Source organism: Pongo abelii, chromosome 15 (assembly GCF_028885655.2).
Source record: "Pongo abelii isolate AG06213 chromosome 15, NHGRI_mPonAbe1-v2.0_pri, whole genome shotgun sequence".
NCBI lineage: Eukaryota > Metazoa > Chordata > Mammalia > Primates > Hominidae > Pongo > Pongo abelii.
In genome coordinates, this window is record NC_072000.2 from 80,908,397 (window position 1) to 80,924,424 (window position 16,028).

Genomic DNA, 16,028 nt, shown 5'->3' on the forward strand with positions numbered 1-16,028 from the left:
GTAACCAGCTTCCTTTCTTTCTCTCTCAAGCTCACCACTCTCTATGGTGCTCTCTGGGACCATTTCCCAGTTAAACCATTTGCTTACAAATCCCCATCTCTGAGTTGCTCCTCGGGAAGCTGAATCTAAGACACACAGTGAACAGTGCACTGTGACCCCTTACTTCTGTGCCCTGGTTAGTTTGTATGTTTTTTTTCAACCTAGAGCGCCCATTATGTGTGTGTCTTCTTGTGCAGGTCTGCTCATTTTAATAACTGTGTACTGTGAGTTATGTTGATTCCTCTCTCTGGCTCGTTAGCAACATTATTGAAAATTGGGTAGGGAGGGCAGCCCAGGAAACCTCATAAACAGGAGGTGATTCTTGCCCAGACAATGCAGGCACTGCCATTTCTGCTTTGGGACTGAGAAACTCCCCCACCCCCAGCCCCCACCAGCCAAAAAGAAGAGTGGATCCTTGTGGTACAACAGCGAAAGGGACGTGCAGGTCCCAGGAAGCTCAGACAGCTATGTTTGGGGAGGCCTCTGTCTGACCTCACATAAGCAACAGAGCTGTACTGCCCAAATGGTCCCTCCTGAACACAGCAGGGCTAGAAGCTGGCTTGGGAGAACATCAGAAGAGGATGAGAGCCCTGCCCTTGAGAAAGGAACGAAAGCACTAACTAAACGGACAATCGAGCAACTGTGCAACCCAAAACCCACGATTCCCCATAGTTCACAATGAACAGCACAGCTGCATTTAGGGAGTGCTGGTTTCAATGCTGGTCCTTTGCCTTTTCTTCTTTTTTTTTTTTTTTTTTTTTTTTTTTGAGAAAGGGTATTGCTCTGTCACCCAGGCTGGAGTACAGTGGTGCAATCTCATCTCCCTGCAACCTCTGCCTGCCGGACTCAAGCGATCCTCCCACCTCAGACTCCTGGGTGGCTGGGACTACAGGCGCACACCACTGTGACCGACTAATTTTTTGTAGAGATGGGGTTTTGCTATGTTGCTCAGGCTGGTCTCAAACTCCTAGGCTCAAGCGATCCTCCTGCCTCGGCCTGCCAAACTGCTGCAATGGTCCTTTGCCTCTTGAATTTGTGCCTAATTTACTTTCATTCCCACCCCAGAGCTGTTTTATGTCTTCCAAGTTTATGCCCTTCATGGGGAAGTGAAGCCACATCCAAATGGTTGGGGAAACGTCCTGAAGAGCTGAATATCTGCCACCTCACCTGCGTGGCTCTCGTGCTCGCAACCAGGCTGCGGGACTCCAAAGCCACCCCTGGGAACCTCTGAGCCCTTGTTGCCTATGATGTGCGGTGGACACTTAAGGAAATTGCCAAGGGACAAATCTGGTCATCTCACATCGACCTGCTTTGCCATATAATCCATCGGCTCCAGGCCTGCCCTGCACTTACCCTCAACGAGTTCGTGACCAAGACACTTCAACTGCTAAAGTCTCACATTCTGCAAGTGCAAAGTAGGATTTTTTTTTTTTTTTTTTTTTTGAGATGGAGTTTTGCTCTTGTTGCCCAGGCTGGAGTGCAGTGGCATGATCACTGCTTACTGCAACCTCTGCCTCGCAGGCTCATGTGATTCTCCTACCTCAGCCTCCCAAGTAGTAGCTGGGATTAGAGGCGTGTGCCACCACACCCGGCTAATTTTGTATTTTTTTTTTTTTTTTTTTTTTTTTTTTTTTAGTAGAGACGGGGTTTCACCATGTTGGCCAGGCTGGTCTTGAACTCCTGACCTCACATGATCCGCCCACCTCAGCCTCCCAAAATAAGATTCTAATCATAACCACTCCTTAGCGTCATTTTGAGGATTAAATGAGATAATACACAGAAGGAGCAGACATGAGTTCCTGATGTGTAGAATCCAACTAATAAACATTAGCCAGGAATAAGTAATAGTTTCAGCAGCAATGGTCACAGCAGCAACAGAACGGGTAGGGGTAGTTAAGAGCTTGGGATCGGCTGCTTTCCTGTATCCTCTCTAGTAGCTGGCACAAACTCTGCACAAAGTGCACACTCAATAAATATTTGCATGAAAGCATTGAGTAAACCAAGCCAGGCTGAAGATGTTTAAAGCTACTATTTACTGTGTCCTTATCAGATACCAGGCCCCTGGGGTGAGCACATCATTTAGATTTCCTCATATGATCTCTTTAAACTACTCCCCTGCTTCTGCTTCTGTGGTTTCCTTCCATGGGGAGCGAGCTCAGCCTGCTGAGACACTCCCAGCTCTTCACCTCCGTACATCTTTAGTGGGAGAAGTATCTGAGTGGGGAATTGGGAGGAGAAACTGGGCATCATGGCCCTGCCTCTTCCCACCACCTCCTCCCCCCTTTGGGGGCTTTACTGTCTCACTCTATGAGCTTTACAGGGGCTGTGAAGATCCAGGGATGCTGGCGGCCAGGTAGGTCCATGAACTCTGGGGCTACGTGTCAGGGAATCCCCTGGCCTGTAGATGTAAGCTACGTGTTACTCAACCTGGCCTTTGTTGTAAGGAAGGTGATTTGGGGCCTCTATATGCTGGCTCTTTAATCTTATTCAACAATTGATTCAGACCCAGGTGGGGAAGGGTGGTACTATCTTTCGACTCCCTATAACATAATTCCAATACCAACTCCAGAGGTGAGTAACAGCATCCCTTATTTCCCCATGTAGTGGGTTAAATGACTTGCCCAAGGTCACACAAGTGAGCTACAGTTCAGACCTGGGTGTGTTTAACTCCAAAGAATGGCTCAGACCTGTGCTGTCCCCGTCCCTGGAATGTTGCTGTGCCCACAAATCACCAGCTGAAGCATGCATTGCCAGTCTCATGAAAAGAGGGCTATTTACCTAGGAGACCTAGACCTGAGCCTGCCGGATGTGCTTCCCGTTAGCCCTCGATGACAGTCATTCCAGCTGGCTCCCTTCATGGGCGGGGCCTTGCTGGAAGCTTTCCTCCCGCTCTCAGGGCTTTTGCCCATCTTTCTGTTTTCTTCTCTCCACTTGTTATTTGGCAAAAAATATCCCAAGCCCTGAATGACATGTAATTCCCAGAGCTTCTTCCCTGAGCATGCTCAAGTCTCTCCTGGTTGGCTCTTTTATTATTTCTTTCATTTATTTCTGGAAGCCCTCATGATGACATGGGTTTCAGACTCTACTTATTTCCCAAATGACTTGTTGGCATTGCTGTGTGGCACCGGGATCAGTAAGGGAATGCACCCTCACCTCTTCTCTATAAAATGCCTCCTTTGGTATCTTGGCAGATATTCTCACAAGCCCCCATCCACCGGGTGTCTGTAGAGGCAAGGAAGTTAGAGTCTGGAAGGGTCTCTATCTCCTCCTCCTTTTCCTCTCCCTCCTCCTGGTTATTCTTCTACTTCTCTCTCAAGTAACCACCTAGTTGTCTGCATTTGAAATACAGTACCTGGTTGTAAACTCCAGAGATGTGGAACTCAAGGGGACCCTGCTTTTCTAATATTATAGATGAGAAACTAAGGCACAGAGAGGTTAAGGGACTTGCCTGAGGTCACACAGCAAAATAGTCGGTGAACTAGACTGTCAGTTTCTTGACTCTCAGTCCAGTGCTCATCTCAGAATGCCATTTGGTTAAATTGGTCCACTGGGTTTATAGTGCTAAGAACCACATAGTTAAGTGAAGCAAGCACATCCATTCCCTACCTTACTGAAAGCCAGTTCTATCAGATCTGTTCTGTTAGAGTCTGACCGTGTGAACTCCCTCTCTGCCCTTCATTCACTTTTCTTACCATTGTGCAAAGCTAGTTCCCACCCTGGGAACTTGGCACTTGCTGTCCCCTTGAGGTGAACGCTCCTCTCAGATCTTCCAAAGTTCTCTCCAGATTGTTCAGGTCTCCACTCATGTGTCCCCATCTGACCTAAAACTGTCCCCTCCTCTATCATTCTCTGCCTCCTACCCTGATTTGAAATTTAGAGCACTTACCACTCTCTGAAATACTGTTTGTGCTTGTCCTCTTGTCTTGCCTGCCTCCCACACAGAAATGTAAATTCCATACAGGCAGGGACTTTGCTTTGCTCACCACTGTGTCCTCAGCACCTGGCACTTGGTAGATGATTGATAAGAATGAATTTGTTAGCTATTAAGATATTATGGATTAATAGTGGTTAGGACCAAAACATACCACAGAGGATAGGGTGACAGGCAACCCAGATGGCTGCCATGGGACCCAGGAGATTACACAACCTGAATCTAGACGTGGCAATGCTGTTCTGAGTGTACTGGATTTTCAACTTCACAAAACCAAACACTCTGCAGAGCACAGCACGTCTGGCTCCTGAGAGAGAAGAGTAGGGCAACATCTCCTCCAATTCAAGGTCAACAGGCTAAAATGCAGGAACCTGGCAGACCTCAGAGGAGCCCAGGCCTGATCAAGGTGCTCCTTCCTGCCTCCTGTTCTTACCAGATAACTGGTTCTCTCCGTGATGAGATGCACACTTCCTGGGATCCCATCCCCTCACAAGGATTCCACAACTTATCAGACCAAGTGGTTGCCCTTTTCTCCCACTCACCATCCGAGAATCACACGTTGTTGGCAATCCATCTTCCACCTACAAAAATAAGAAAGTAACTGACACCCTCAGGTATGGAACCCTGTTAACCCAGAAGTCAGCAAAGAAAATTGATTTGCCTTCTGATCATGGGATGTATGGGATATCAGTAAGCAAGGGGTATAGTTTCAGGTCTAGTGGTCTCCTTTTCTTAACCTCTAGCCTCACAAGCCACTAAAAGTCACAGAAATCCTTCCCCTGCCTCATTAACCCCTCAGTGAACTGAGGAGGCAGTCACCCCCCCACACTAAGGTAGCCATATGCTTTCCTGTCCTGCACTAGCACTGAGATACTCAGATGGTACCCAGACCTCATCCTGCCATTAGCCCAAGCCAGGAACAGCTCTGTCTGTGGCGAGAGTAGAAGGCAGTCAAGTGCTTGGGATACACTGTCTCTATTCTACAGTGTAACCTGAGAACCCCAAAATGCCATGAGGCAGCCCAATCCTGCCCATCCCTCAAAGATGGCTTCAGTATTCATGTTTTATCATGTTATATATTATTATAATTTTTTTAATTAATACGAAAGGAATTTCAACACAGGTCATCTGGATCCAGAGCTCCATGCTCTAAGTTTTTCAGACTATGAATTTTCCTCTTAATATAGCTTTCACTATATCCCTTAGTTTGCAGTTTGTACTACTTTCATTGCAATGATTTTCTAAACATTCTGTAACTTCAGCTTTGACTTAATTCTTGACCTAAGGGTTGTTTAAAAGAGAATTTTAAAATCTTCAAATGGTTTTGACGTTTGTTTATTCCTATGAGTCAGAATTCTCTGATTGCAAGGAAAATAATCCCAACTGACTTAAGTGAAAGATAGGAATTGTTATAAGGATATAAGGACCTTGTGTACTCCAAGAGCAAAAATGCATTGCGACTCTTAAAAGGGCATAAATCAGCGACTGGTAAGTCATCGGGAGCTTCTCTCTGATCTCTGCTCGCTCCTATGTATCTATTTCATTGTTTCTGGGTTTTTGTGTGTTTGTTTGTTTGAGACAGAGTCTAGCTCTGTCACCCAAGCCGCAGTGCAGTGGTGCAGTCTTGGCTCACTGCAACCTCCATCTCCCGGGTTCAAGCGATTATCCTGCCTCAGCCTCCCGAGTAGCTGGAACTACAGGTGCATGCCAACATGCCCGGCTAATTTTTGTATTTTCAGTAGAGACAGGGTTTCGCCATGTTGGCCAGGCTGGTCTTGAACTCCTGACCTTAGGTGATCCATGCACCTCAGCCTCCCAAAGTGCTGGGATTACAGATGTGAGCCACCATGCCTGGCCTATTTCATTGTTTCTATAGTGGTTTGGGGTTTTCTTTTGTTTTGTTTTTTGCCAACCAATTTCTTCTTTCTTGAATTCACATGGCAGATCACAATCGCTGATAGTTCTCAAATTTGTATATTGTAGGTCCAGCCACCTGAGAGATGATATTACTATCTCTGGGCCTCAATTCCAGATTTTCAGGGAAGGAGGTCTGGCCCATCTGGATCAGGTGTCCAATCTTAAGTCAATCAGTCAAGGCCAGGGAAGTGGGATAATATTGTACTAAGTTGTTGCTGAAAACCAAAATGTGGGAGAAGGAGTTATGGAAGAGAAGGGACAGGGATTCGTTATTGTGAACAGATTGGACACATGAAAATGTATCCATTACTGTTTAGTTTTTCTTATTTATGTCTGGGTTTATTACATTGTGGACAGAAGATGTAGTCTCTTGTATTTCAACCTTTAAGAATGTATAGAAATTTTCTCAATTATAGTTATGTTCTCATTTGCTTTTATAGAAAAAGAAATGTGGTAAAGTTTCCCACTACTGTTGTTCCTGTCAGTTTCTTAACATGTTAATACTATATTGTTTGGCACATGAAGTTTCAAGTTCAACAATATTGAACAATATTGTTCAATATTCAACAATATACTCAAGTTGAATGAATATACTCATTCAACTTGAGTATATTACAATTTTCTGGAATGCTTAGTGAAATCATAGCCTTCTCAGGGTTGCTAGAGACCATAAAGGTCACTTAGTTAATTCCTCCTTCAGAAGCTTCACTGCTGTCTAACAATCCCTCAAGTGGCCATCAGCCATGTTTGAGCTCTGCATTCCATTATTAGACTGCTCTGACAGCCAGGGAGTTCTTTCTCAAATTGAACTGGACTCTGCCTTTCTGTCACTCTGTCACTTCTAACCATTGGTATCCCAGCCCTAACACTGAGTATCCTCTCCCATATATCACCCCTTCACATTTCTCAGATCAATTTCCAGAAACACAAAACCAGAGCCCCTCTTTCTGAATGCCTTTTCTGATAGCTTTGAATATACTAAACATTTCACAAACTTCAAAATGCCAGTTGGGAAAGAAATACCTTAATCCCAAAAGTCTTCTTGTTTCTGCCCCTCGTTTTTTAAGGGATCCTTGAAAAAGTTAGTGATGGGGGATTTTGCCTCAGTTTCTCTCAACTTCATCAGAGGGTCTAGAAACAAGTTTGCAAACAACAATTCTGATGAGGCAGGAGGAAAGAGAGGGAGGGAAGAATGATGTTTATGTGTAGGAGGATGCCTTCAGAGCCCTGGTGGGGTGGACTCTATGCTGGGAAACAGCCATTTGGTAAGAGCATTGATCATCGGTTGAAAATTGCTTGTGTCTTGTCCATGGGTGAAGCTTTTGGAGGCAAAAGGAGATGTCATAGGGAGAACTGCTGCTGCCCAAGCTGCCACTGTCAGGGGTGAACATTCGTTTTGCTTGTGTGTGCCTGTCTCCCCCAACTAGGATGTAAGCTCCTATGTCAGGAGCTTTTCTTCCCCTGTCTTGCTCACTTCTGCATCCTCGAGGCCTAGAACAGTGCCTGACACATAGTAGGTACTCCATAAATATCAGTTGAATGAATAAATCAATTCATGCAGCTCAGCTTTCTTAATTTAAGTATCACCCTCCCCTTTAGTTAACAAGTCATCTGGTTGTTTCTCTTCTCTTTAATGCATGAGAGAGAGTCCACTTCAACTATCCATGCCCTCTGGATTCTTATTTGAGCCATACTGTCGGACTTTGTCAGCAGCTTCCCAGAGGGAGGGCACTATCTATAGGAGAAAAAAATGGAAACAGAATTAAAGACTTTTTGAGCGTCCTTGGTTCTACCCTCGAAAATGTAAGGCTCCCTAGTCCCTGGAATTCCCATGTTACTAACTTCTTCGGGTAAAGACACTTGCATTAGTTTTTTTAGGGCTGCCGTAACAAATTACCACAACTTGGTGGCTTAAAATAACAGAAGATATCTTCCTACTGCCCTGGAAACCAAAAGTATGAAGTCAAGGTGTCAGTAGGGCCATGATCCCTCCAGAGACTCTAGGGGAGAATCCAACTTCTGGTGGCTGTCAGCACTCCTTGGCTTGTAGTCACATCACTGTATTGCTTGAAGGCCAGCATCTTCAAATTTCTCTCAGCTCTGTCTTCAGATCACCTTTTTCCTCTCACATGTATTCCAGTCTCCCTCTGCTTCCCTCTTATAAGGATACACATGATTACATTGAAGGTTCATCCAGATAATCCAGGATAACCTCCCCGTCTCAAGATCCTTAATGCTCATCACATCTGCAAAGACCCCTTTTCTTTATGAGATAACATTTACAGGTTTTAGAAATCAGGACCTGATGTCTTTGGGACCCCTTATTCAGCCCACTACAACACTGAAGGCCACCAGTTAAATATCTGTCCATTCAACAGAGCTCCACTGGGTATCTATTCTATGCCAGGCACTGAGCTGGTCTCTGGAGACACATAGTGGAAACAAGAGTGATGTGTGTCCTCCCCGAGCCCACACTCTAGTGAAAGATACACACAGCAGGCAAGCCATAGATCCCCAGTGCTCATCAGCCAGTCACCTAGCAAGGTCTTCCCTGAATAAAACCCAGGGCAGATAAATGTGGACATTTTCAGAGGACCAATGCCTTAGGGATTTTGCTGGGGGGGGGGGTGGGGGAGGAGAGGCCTAAATAATAACTACAATCTACTCAGCACTTATTACACACTAGGCCGTGTGCCAAATGCTCTAATACGTTATCTAATCTAGTCCTTAGAATAAGCTCAGGACATAGGTCTGATTATCCCCATTTTACAGACTGAGAAAACTGAGGCTCAGAGTAAAAATAATTTGTCTAGGATCTCACAAGTAGTGAATGGCTGAGCTGAGATTTGGGCCGAGGTCTATTACACTCTAGTGTTCTTAATCAGGCATGACCCTGCCTGAGCCATCTGAGGACACTGGGGACCAGGTAGACTGTGGGCTGAAAGAGCAGGAGAGACAGTATTGGGCCGTGGGAAGAGCTGAATTCTGCTTAAGGTCTGTATGTCCTTGGGTAAGTCCCTTCACCACTCCAGCCTCAGTTTTCCCATCTGTAACATGAGAGAATGGGAACAACTGAGCTCAAAGTCCCCATTTTCTATAACTGCATCTGAAACGGCTGACAAAAAATTTCATTATCCTCATGCTTTTGCTTGGAACAAGGGCTCATATCAGACACCCAGAAACCCCCAAGGCTAAAAACAAGTAGGCACAGTGGAGATAGTGGGCCATAGAGCCCCAGATTGGAGCTGCATCAAGATTATCAATCGCAAGCTGGGCACAGTGGCTCACGCCTGTAATCCTAGCACTTAGGAAGGCTGAGGTGGGTGGATCACTTGAGGTTAGGAGTTCAAAACCAGCCTGGTCAACATGGTGAAACCCCATCTCTACTAAAAATACAAAAGTTAGTCGGGTGTGGTGGCACTCGCCTGTAATCCCAGCTACTTGGGAGGCTGAGGCAGGAGAATCTCTTGAACCTGGGAGGCAGAGGTTGCGGTGAGCCGAGATTGCCCACTGTACTCCAGCCTGGGCGACAGAGTGAGACTCTCTCTAAAAAAAAAAAAAAAAAAAAAAAATTTATCGATTACACAAGGCCAGTGGCCCAGGAGACCGGGATAAGGAGTTTGGAGATGACTCTGCAGGCCATTCTCTTGCTCCAGCCTGGGTTCTGAGCTCACAGGCTCTTATGATTTCACTGAGCACACAGGTGACAGGCAGATGGCTTCTCTTCCTGGCTCTCCATGGGGAAAAGGTCTCCTGGGGAAGTTGCATGAGACCCTCCAGGAACAGAGGGGAAATGGAGACCCGGACACACTGCGCTAACCTTCTCTGCTTGTAGGATGTGGACAGGTGGTTGGACCCTATGAAGGGTCACAGACCTCTTTGGCAATGTATTAAATTTCAGAATTCTGTCCCCAGAAAACTTCTTGCAGACGCGTACACCGCCAGCAACACTGCCAACATGTATGAAGCCCATTCATGGACAGCAGTTTCAGAACCCTGGTGTAGAGGGTGTACCCTCTCTCTGAGAGAACTTCTTCTGGGAATAACTCACCCTCGAGGGATGAGGAGAGTCAAGGCCACTCAGAAGTCGCTTTGTTTTCAAGTCATCTCATGTGATTCAAATGCTAAGGTTTATGTTTGGAGGGGGGGGTCTAAGAGAGAGAACGGGTGAGATTTGAAACCCACCTGCATACCATTCTCAAGCAGCTATACTCTTCCCTTTACATCTATCTTTCATAATGTTGAATTTAACATTATTTCTATGTCCTTGGTGATCTGGAAAATCATCTTAAATCACAGATCTGGCTAGGCACGGTGGCTCACACCTGTAATCCCAGCACTTTGGGAGGCTGAGGCGGTTGGATTGCTTGAGCTCAGGAGTTCAAGACCAGCCTGGGCAACATGAGTGAAACCCCATCTCTACTAAAAATACACAACTTAGCCGGGCACGGTGGTGTGAGCCTGTCGTCCCAGCTACTTGGGAGGCCCGGGCGGCAAGATCACTTAAGCCCAGGAGGCAGAGGTTGCAGTGAGCCAAGATCGCGCCACTGCACTCCAGCCTGGGTGACAGAGTGAGACCCTGTCCCAAAAAAAAAAAAAACAGATCCTAGGAATGATATTGGTCTGCCAATGGCAAGAAATGTCCCCTCTCGCCTGCGATGGCTTTCCTGGCATTCCAGTAACTCCTGGGTTGTCCCTCCCATTCTTCTGGAAACCGTGTTTTCTGACCCACATACACAGGGGTTAGAAAACCCCTGTATTCGTACACAAAGTACATACTCCATACTCAGAGCCAGCCAGGAGTATTGGAAATTGGTGAACAGGGTACCCCACCCAGCACCGCAAGGCCAAGTTTGGGATATCACAGGATTTGGCACTGAGAAATTTGAAATTTTTCCATTCAATCAGTAGATCTTAATCCTTGGGGGGTCACTGATGCCTTTGAAAATCTAATAAAGCTACACACACACACACACACACACACACACACACAAACACAATGCACATAGAAACAAAAACTTGCCACCAATTTCAAGGTGTTCACAACCTCCCTGAAGCTTCCCCAAGAATTCTTTAGAGCTGCCCTGTCCAAGATGATGGCTACAAGCTACTTGTGGTTACTGGGCCCCTGAAATGTGGCTACTCAGGATGGAGATTTACCATAGACATAGAATACAAGCTACATTTCAAAGACTTCATTTGAAAAAGTAAAGAATGTAAAAATATTTCAATAATTTTATATGATTACAAGTTGAAATGATAATATTTGGATATATTGAGTTACAAAAAATACATTATTAAAGTTAATTTCACCTATTTCCGGATGGGTGTGTTGGCTCACGCCTGTAACCCTGGCACTTTGGGAGGCCTAGGCCGGTGGATCACATGAAATCAGGAGTTGAAGACCAGCCTGGCCAACATGGTAAAATCTTTTCTCTACTAAAAATACAAAAATTAGCCAAGCATGGTGGTGTGAGGCGCAGTCCCAGGTACTCCAGAGGCTGAGGCACAAGAAAGAATCACTTGAACCCAGGAGGCAGAAGTTGCTATGACTGAAGATTGCACCACTGTACCCTATGTACCCTACCCTGGGCAACAAAGCAAGACTCTGTCTCAAAAAAAAAAAAAAAAAAAAAAAAAAAAAAAAAGGTTAATTTCACATGTTTCATAAGCCTCAGGAAAGGCTTCCCAGAATTCTCAAATTATAAATGTTCGCTTTAGGTCCTGCCACAGCAGGCTGTATTTCCTGATACAGTCAGGATGGCTGTGCTAAGCAGGGCTCCCAGTGCCACACTTCTTCTTCCTTAGCATCAGCCCTCATCCCCCTGCGACCAAGGAGGTGCCTTCCCAAGGGAAAAGGGCCCCTGGTCAGGCAAGATGTGGCAGTCTCTTGGCAGAGGCAAAGCAATGAGCCCTCATCAGCCTACTACCCTCAAAGGGAAATCCTTAGGCCCAATCCCTGGGTCTGCAGCTCTTAAGGACCTGGGCCCAGCTGTCCATACAAAGAGTGATCTACTTTCCTGAAAATATAAGAATGTGCAGTGGTTTCCACTATAGCCCCCTACATGAATTCTAGTTCTGGGCAACGTCAGCTAAGAAGAATCAGAAATACCACCTAGTCCCTCATCTTACAGGTGGAGAAACTGACGTCTAAATAGGTCAAATAACCTGTCTGGCCACACAGTTGGGTTAGTGATACCACCAGGGTCTAGCTCAGAGCATGGCTCAGAAAACATGTGCAGCATAAATGATCCAGAGAAGGAATCGATTGATCCAGGGAAGGAAGCCAGATCTCTCACTGCAGTCCAGTGTCCCTCTTACAACCCCTACTGACATACCCTCATCCGTATTCAGAAAATGGGGAATTTACTTACCTGCTGATAACAGCAAGGGGATCAATGCAGAAGAAAAACAGAAGAAGCAGAACAGAATTCCAAAGGAGAGCTTTGACTTGAGAGTGACTGTTTAATCATTCCACCCTCCTCCGTGGCAGATTGTGGGTCTTTGCAAGCCCAAGGCATTCTCACCCCACTCCACTGCCTAGCAACCATATTCAAAGACTCACTTATCCTACATTAAGTCAAATTTATACCTAACTACTTAAGAGTTTAGTTGCAATTAGCTAGTTGACATGTTGTGATTTAGAGACATTTAATTAAAACATTATTAACATTCATATTTCCTTTTGTTTTGTTGAGTCTTAAGCATTTTCATAGGACCTTGTAAAACTTTGAACCCAAAGACAGAGCAAATGGTCAGCTGGTGCACCCCTAGTATAATTGTAGTTTTTGTTTACCTCTGGTATCCATTTTAATTGGTCAGGGTCTGTGCTTACCAGATAAGTCTCTTGATCATTATCCCTGCCCAAAGGGTAAAACGGCCCTGCCTCCCAAGGGCTTACTTTGTCATCTTAGTTAAGCAACAGCCTTAATTAACAGCCTCCATTTGATCTTTTGCAGAAAAAAAGAACAAGTCATAGAGGGTCCTAAATAGTAACAGCAATGAATTCCAGAAATCCAAGGGCCAGTTGGGTCCCACCCTCACTGTATTGGGATCCCACAGTCATTGACTACACAGTTGTTGACACTGCTCGCTAAAAATGATCATCAATAGATACACATAGAACACATAGAGTTCACGGCCGGGTGCGGTGGCTCACGCCTGTAATCCCAGCACTTTGGGAGGCTGAGGTGGGCGGATCACGAGGTCAGGAGATCGAGACCATCCTGGCTAACATGGTGAAACCCTGTCCCTACTAAAAAAATACAAAAAGAATAGCCGAGCGTGGTGGCGGGCACCTGTAGTCCCAGCTACTTGGGAGGCTGAGGCAGGAGAATGGCATGAACCTGGGAGGTGGAGCTTGCACTGAGCCAAGATCGCACCACTGCACTCCAGCCTGGGTGACAGAGCAAGACTCTGTCTCGGAGAAAAAAAAAAAAAAAAAAACACATAGAGTTCACAAGTTCACAAACAAACTTTTGTTAATAGGGGATGGAGAATATGATTGTGCAACTGCTGTCACCCACCTCTTCTAAGACCCAGAAACTAAAGTTCTGGTGCAAACATCTGGGTCCCTCATCAGGGGCTGGGAAGGTCACACAGCCCCTCCCTCAGGCAGGTGAAACATCTGGTTCACCTGGCACTTGGGAATGTGAGCAGGAGTGTGTCCTGAGAGGACCAATTCTTGAAGACTCCATCCCTGTAAGAATGTCACACTGCTGTTGCATATGGCTGTGGTGTAGTTTGGATGTTCGTCTCCTCCAAATATCGTGCTGAAATCTGATCCACAGTGTTGGAGATGGTGCCTAATGGAAGCCATTTTGGTCACAGGGGTTAATCCTTCATGAATAGATTAATGCCCTCCCTGGGTGGGGGATAAGTGAGTTCTCACTCTGTTCGTTCTCGTGGGAGCTGGTTGCTGAAAAGAGCCTAGCACCTCCCCTCTCTCTCTTGCTTCCTCTCTCACCATGTGATCTCTGCACATGCCAGCTCCCCTTCACCTTCTGTCATGAGTGGAAGCAGCCTGAGGCTTTCACGAGATACCCAATCTTTTAGACACCAGAACTGTGAGCCAAATAAATTCTTTTTTTAAATAAATTACCCAACTTCAGGTATTCCTACTATAGCAACACAAATAGACTTAGGCAAGCTGGTAATAAAGCCCTCAAGGGCTAATGAGAGAAGTATGGGTTTTGGAGTCAGAAACTCCTTAGTTTCAGGCTTGGCTATGTCACTTGCTAACCATGAGACTTGGGGAAGGTTATTAGATCACTCTCCCATTTCCTCATCTCTAAAATGGGAGACTCCTCCTACCTCAAAGGGTTGTTGTAAGAATTGAGTGGGATATTGTTTGTAAAGCACCAGCCCTATAGTGGCCAAATTACTTGCATTCCTGTTCAATGTTGCATGTTTCTCTGAATACTCCCAGTTCATCCCAGAAGTGGAGGTACACAGTCAGAGAGTTAAGCAGCTGGAGTCAGTAGGTGAGAGGACTGGATTTGAATTCATGCTCTGCCATCTATCATCTGTGCGACTTTGGGCCAGTTACATACATTAAGGGTGGATAGCAAGATTAAATGAACATAAAAGTGTTTGAAACTGAGCCAGGCACATAAGAAGCCCTCATTAACTACTGGCTATTGTTATTTTTATAGTAGATGTTCAATAAATGTTAATTGAATCTAAATTGATCCACAGGTGACTTGGGGATGAGATGGAGGCTCATTCATTAGAGATAGGTGCCCTTTCCTCCAATAAAGTTGCCAGCATATTTTCATTACTTCAAAACGTACACCTTTCTGATAGAAAACTCAAAGGAGTATCGAGGCCAGAATGCTGCTGGTTTGTCCTCAGCTGGGCACTTTTTATGTGATTTACTGACTTGTATTTCTTATCTTCATGACCCTAAAAGGAACTTAAAGGTGGTATATTATTTCATTTCCATTTTTCAGAAAAAGAAATGTCATCAAACAAGACATTAAATCTCTTTTCCTTTCGTAATTCTTTTTCATGAAGCTCCCAACTCTACCCTACTCAAAAAGAAGCCCCCACACAAGAGGACAAAGGAAAAAGCAAGGAGGAGCCTTGAAGAAGTGTGACCTGGTGAGGATTATCAGCCTGATGGGGATGATCAGTGCCCAGACCAAGGCACCATAGTCTAGAACTTCACTGCTTAAAGTGTGGTCTGTGGGCGAGCAGCATTGGCATCATCTGAGAGCTTCTTAGAAATGCAAAATCTGCCCAGGTGCAGTGGCTCACACCTGTAATCCCAGCACTTTGGGAGGCCAAGGCAGGTAGATCACCTGAGGTCAGGAGTTCGAGACCAGCCTGTCCAACATGGTGAAACCCCATCTCTACTAAAAATATAAATGTTAGCCGGCTGTGGTGGTGTGTGCCTGTAGTCCCAGCTACTAGGAAGGCTGAGGCACGAGAATTGCTTAAACCTGGGAGGCAGAGGTTGAGGTGAACCGAAATTGCACCACTGAACTCCAGCCTGGGTGACAGAACGAGACTCTGTCTCCAAAAAAAAAAAAAAGAAAGAAAGAAAAATGCAAAATCTCAGGCCCCATCCTAGGCCTCCTAAATCGAAATCTGCATTTAAACAAGATCTCCAAGTGATATGTTTACACATTAAAGTTTTGAGAAGCACTGTTGGTAGGTTTGAGATCTGGAGAACTGTATTTTCATCCTGGTTCAGCCACTCACTAGTTACATTACCTTGAAAATTTACTTATCATTTCTGAGTCTCCATGTCCTCATCTAAACAATTACAGAAAATTATAATGCCCTCCCCTCCAACCTACCTGCTATTGGAGCATGTGTGTTGAGACATAAATTTGGAGCATGTATGTGGAAGTGTTTTGTAATGTATTGAGCGCTAAATAAATATAAGATTTCATTCTTTCCACCATATGCATTTTCTTCAAGTAGATCCAGTGGTCTATGGGCTAAGAGGTCTCCATCCTATTCCTCTTTTGACTTAGAGCAGGAGAGTCTGCCCAAATATAAGCCTCTCATTGAAATTATGACAACTGCACCCAAAGCTGCTCCTGTTTTGGTGAGGATTGTCACTATTTCCCAAGGCTTCCATGTAGGCTAAGACCAGGCAGTTTCAATGATTCAAGCTGTCCACAAAATTCCT

General features: G+C 45.3%; 1 long non-coding RNA gene across 3 annotated transcripts in view; it reads right to left on the reverse strand.

Moving 5' to 3' along the window:
* Window positions 1-16,028, reverse strand: part of LOC129049939 (uncharacterized) — a 142,370-nt gene that overhangs the window by 89,857 nt on the left and 36,485 nt on the right. For 2 of the 3 annotated variants that reach the window (XR_008513358.2, XR_008513355.2), the window contains exon 2: window positions 4,404-4,551. This is a non-coding gene — a long non-coding RNA (uncharacterized LOC129049939). The remainder of the gene's footprint in view (window positions 1-4,403; window positions 4,552-16,028) is intronic. The other variant, XR_010137000.1, reaches the window with a different exon arrangement.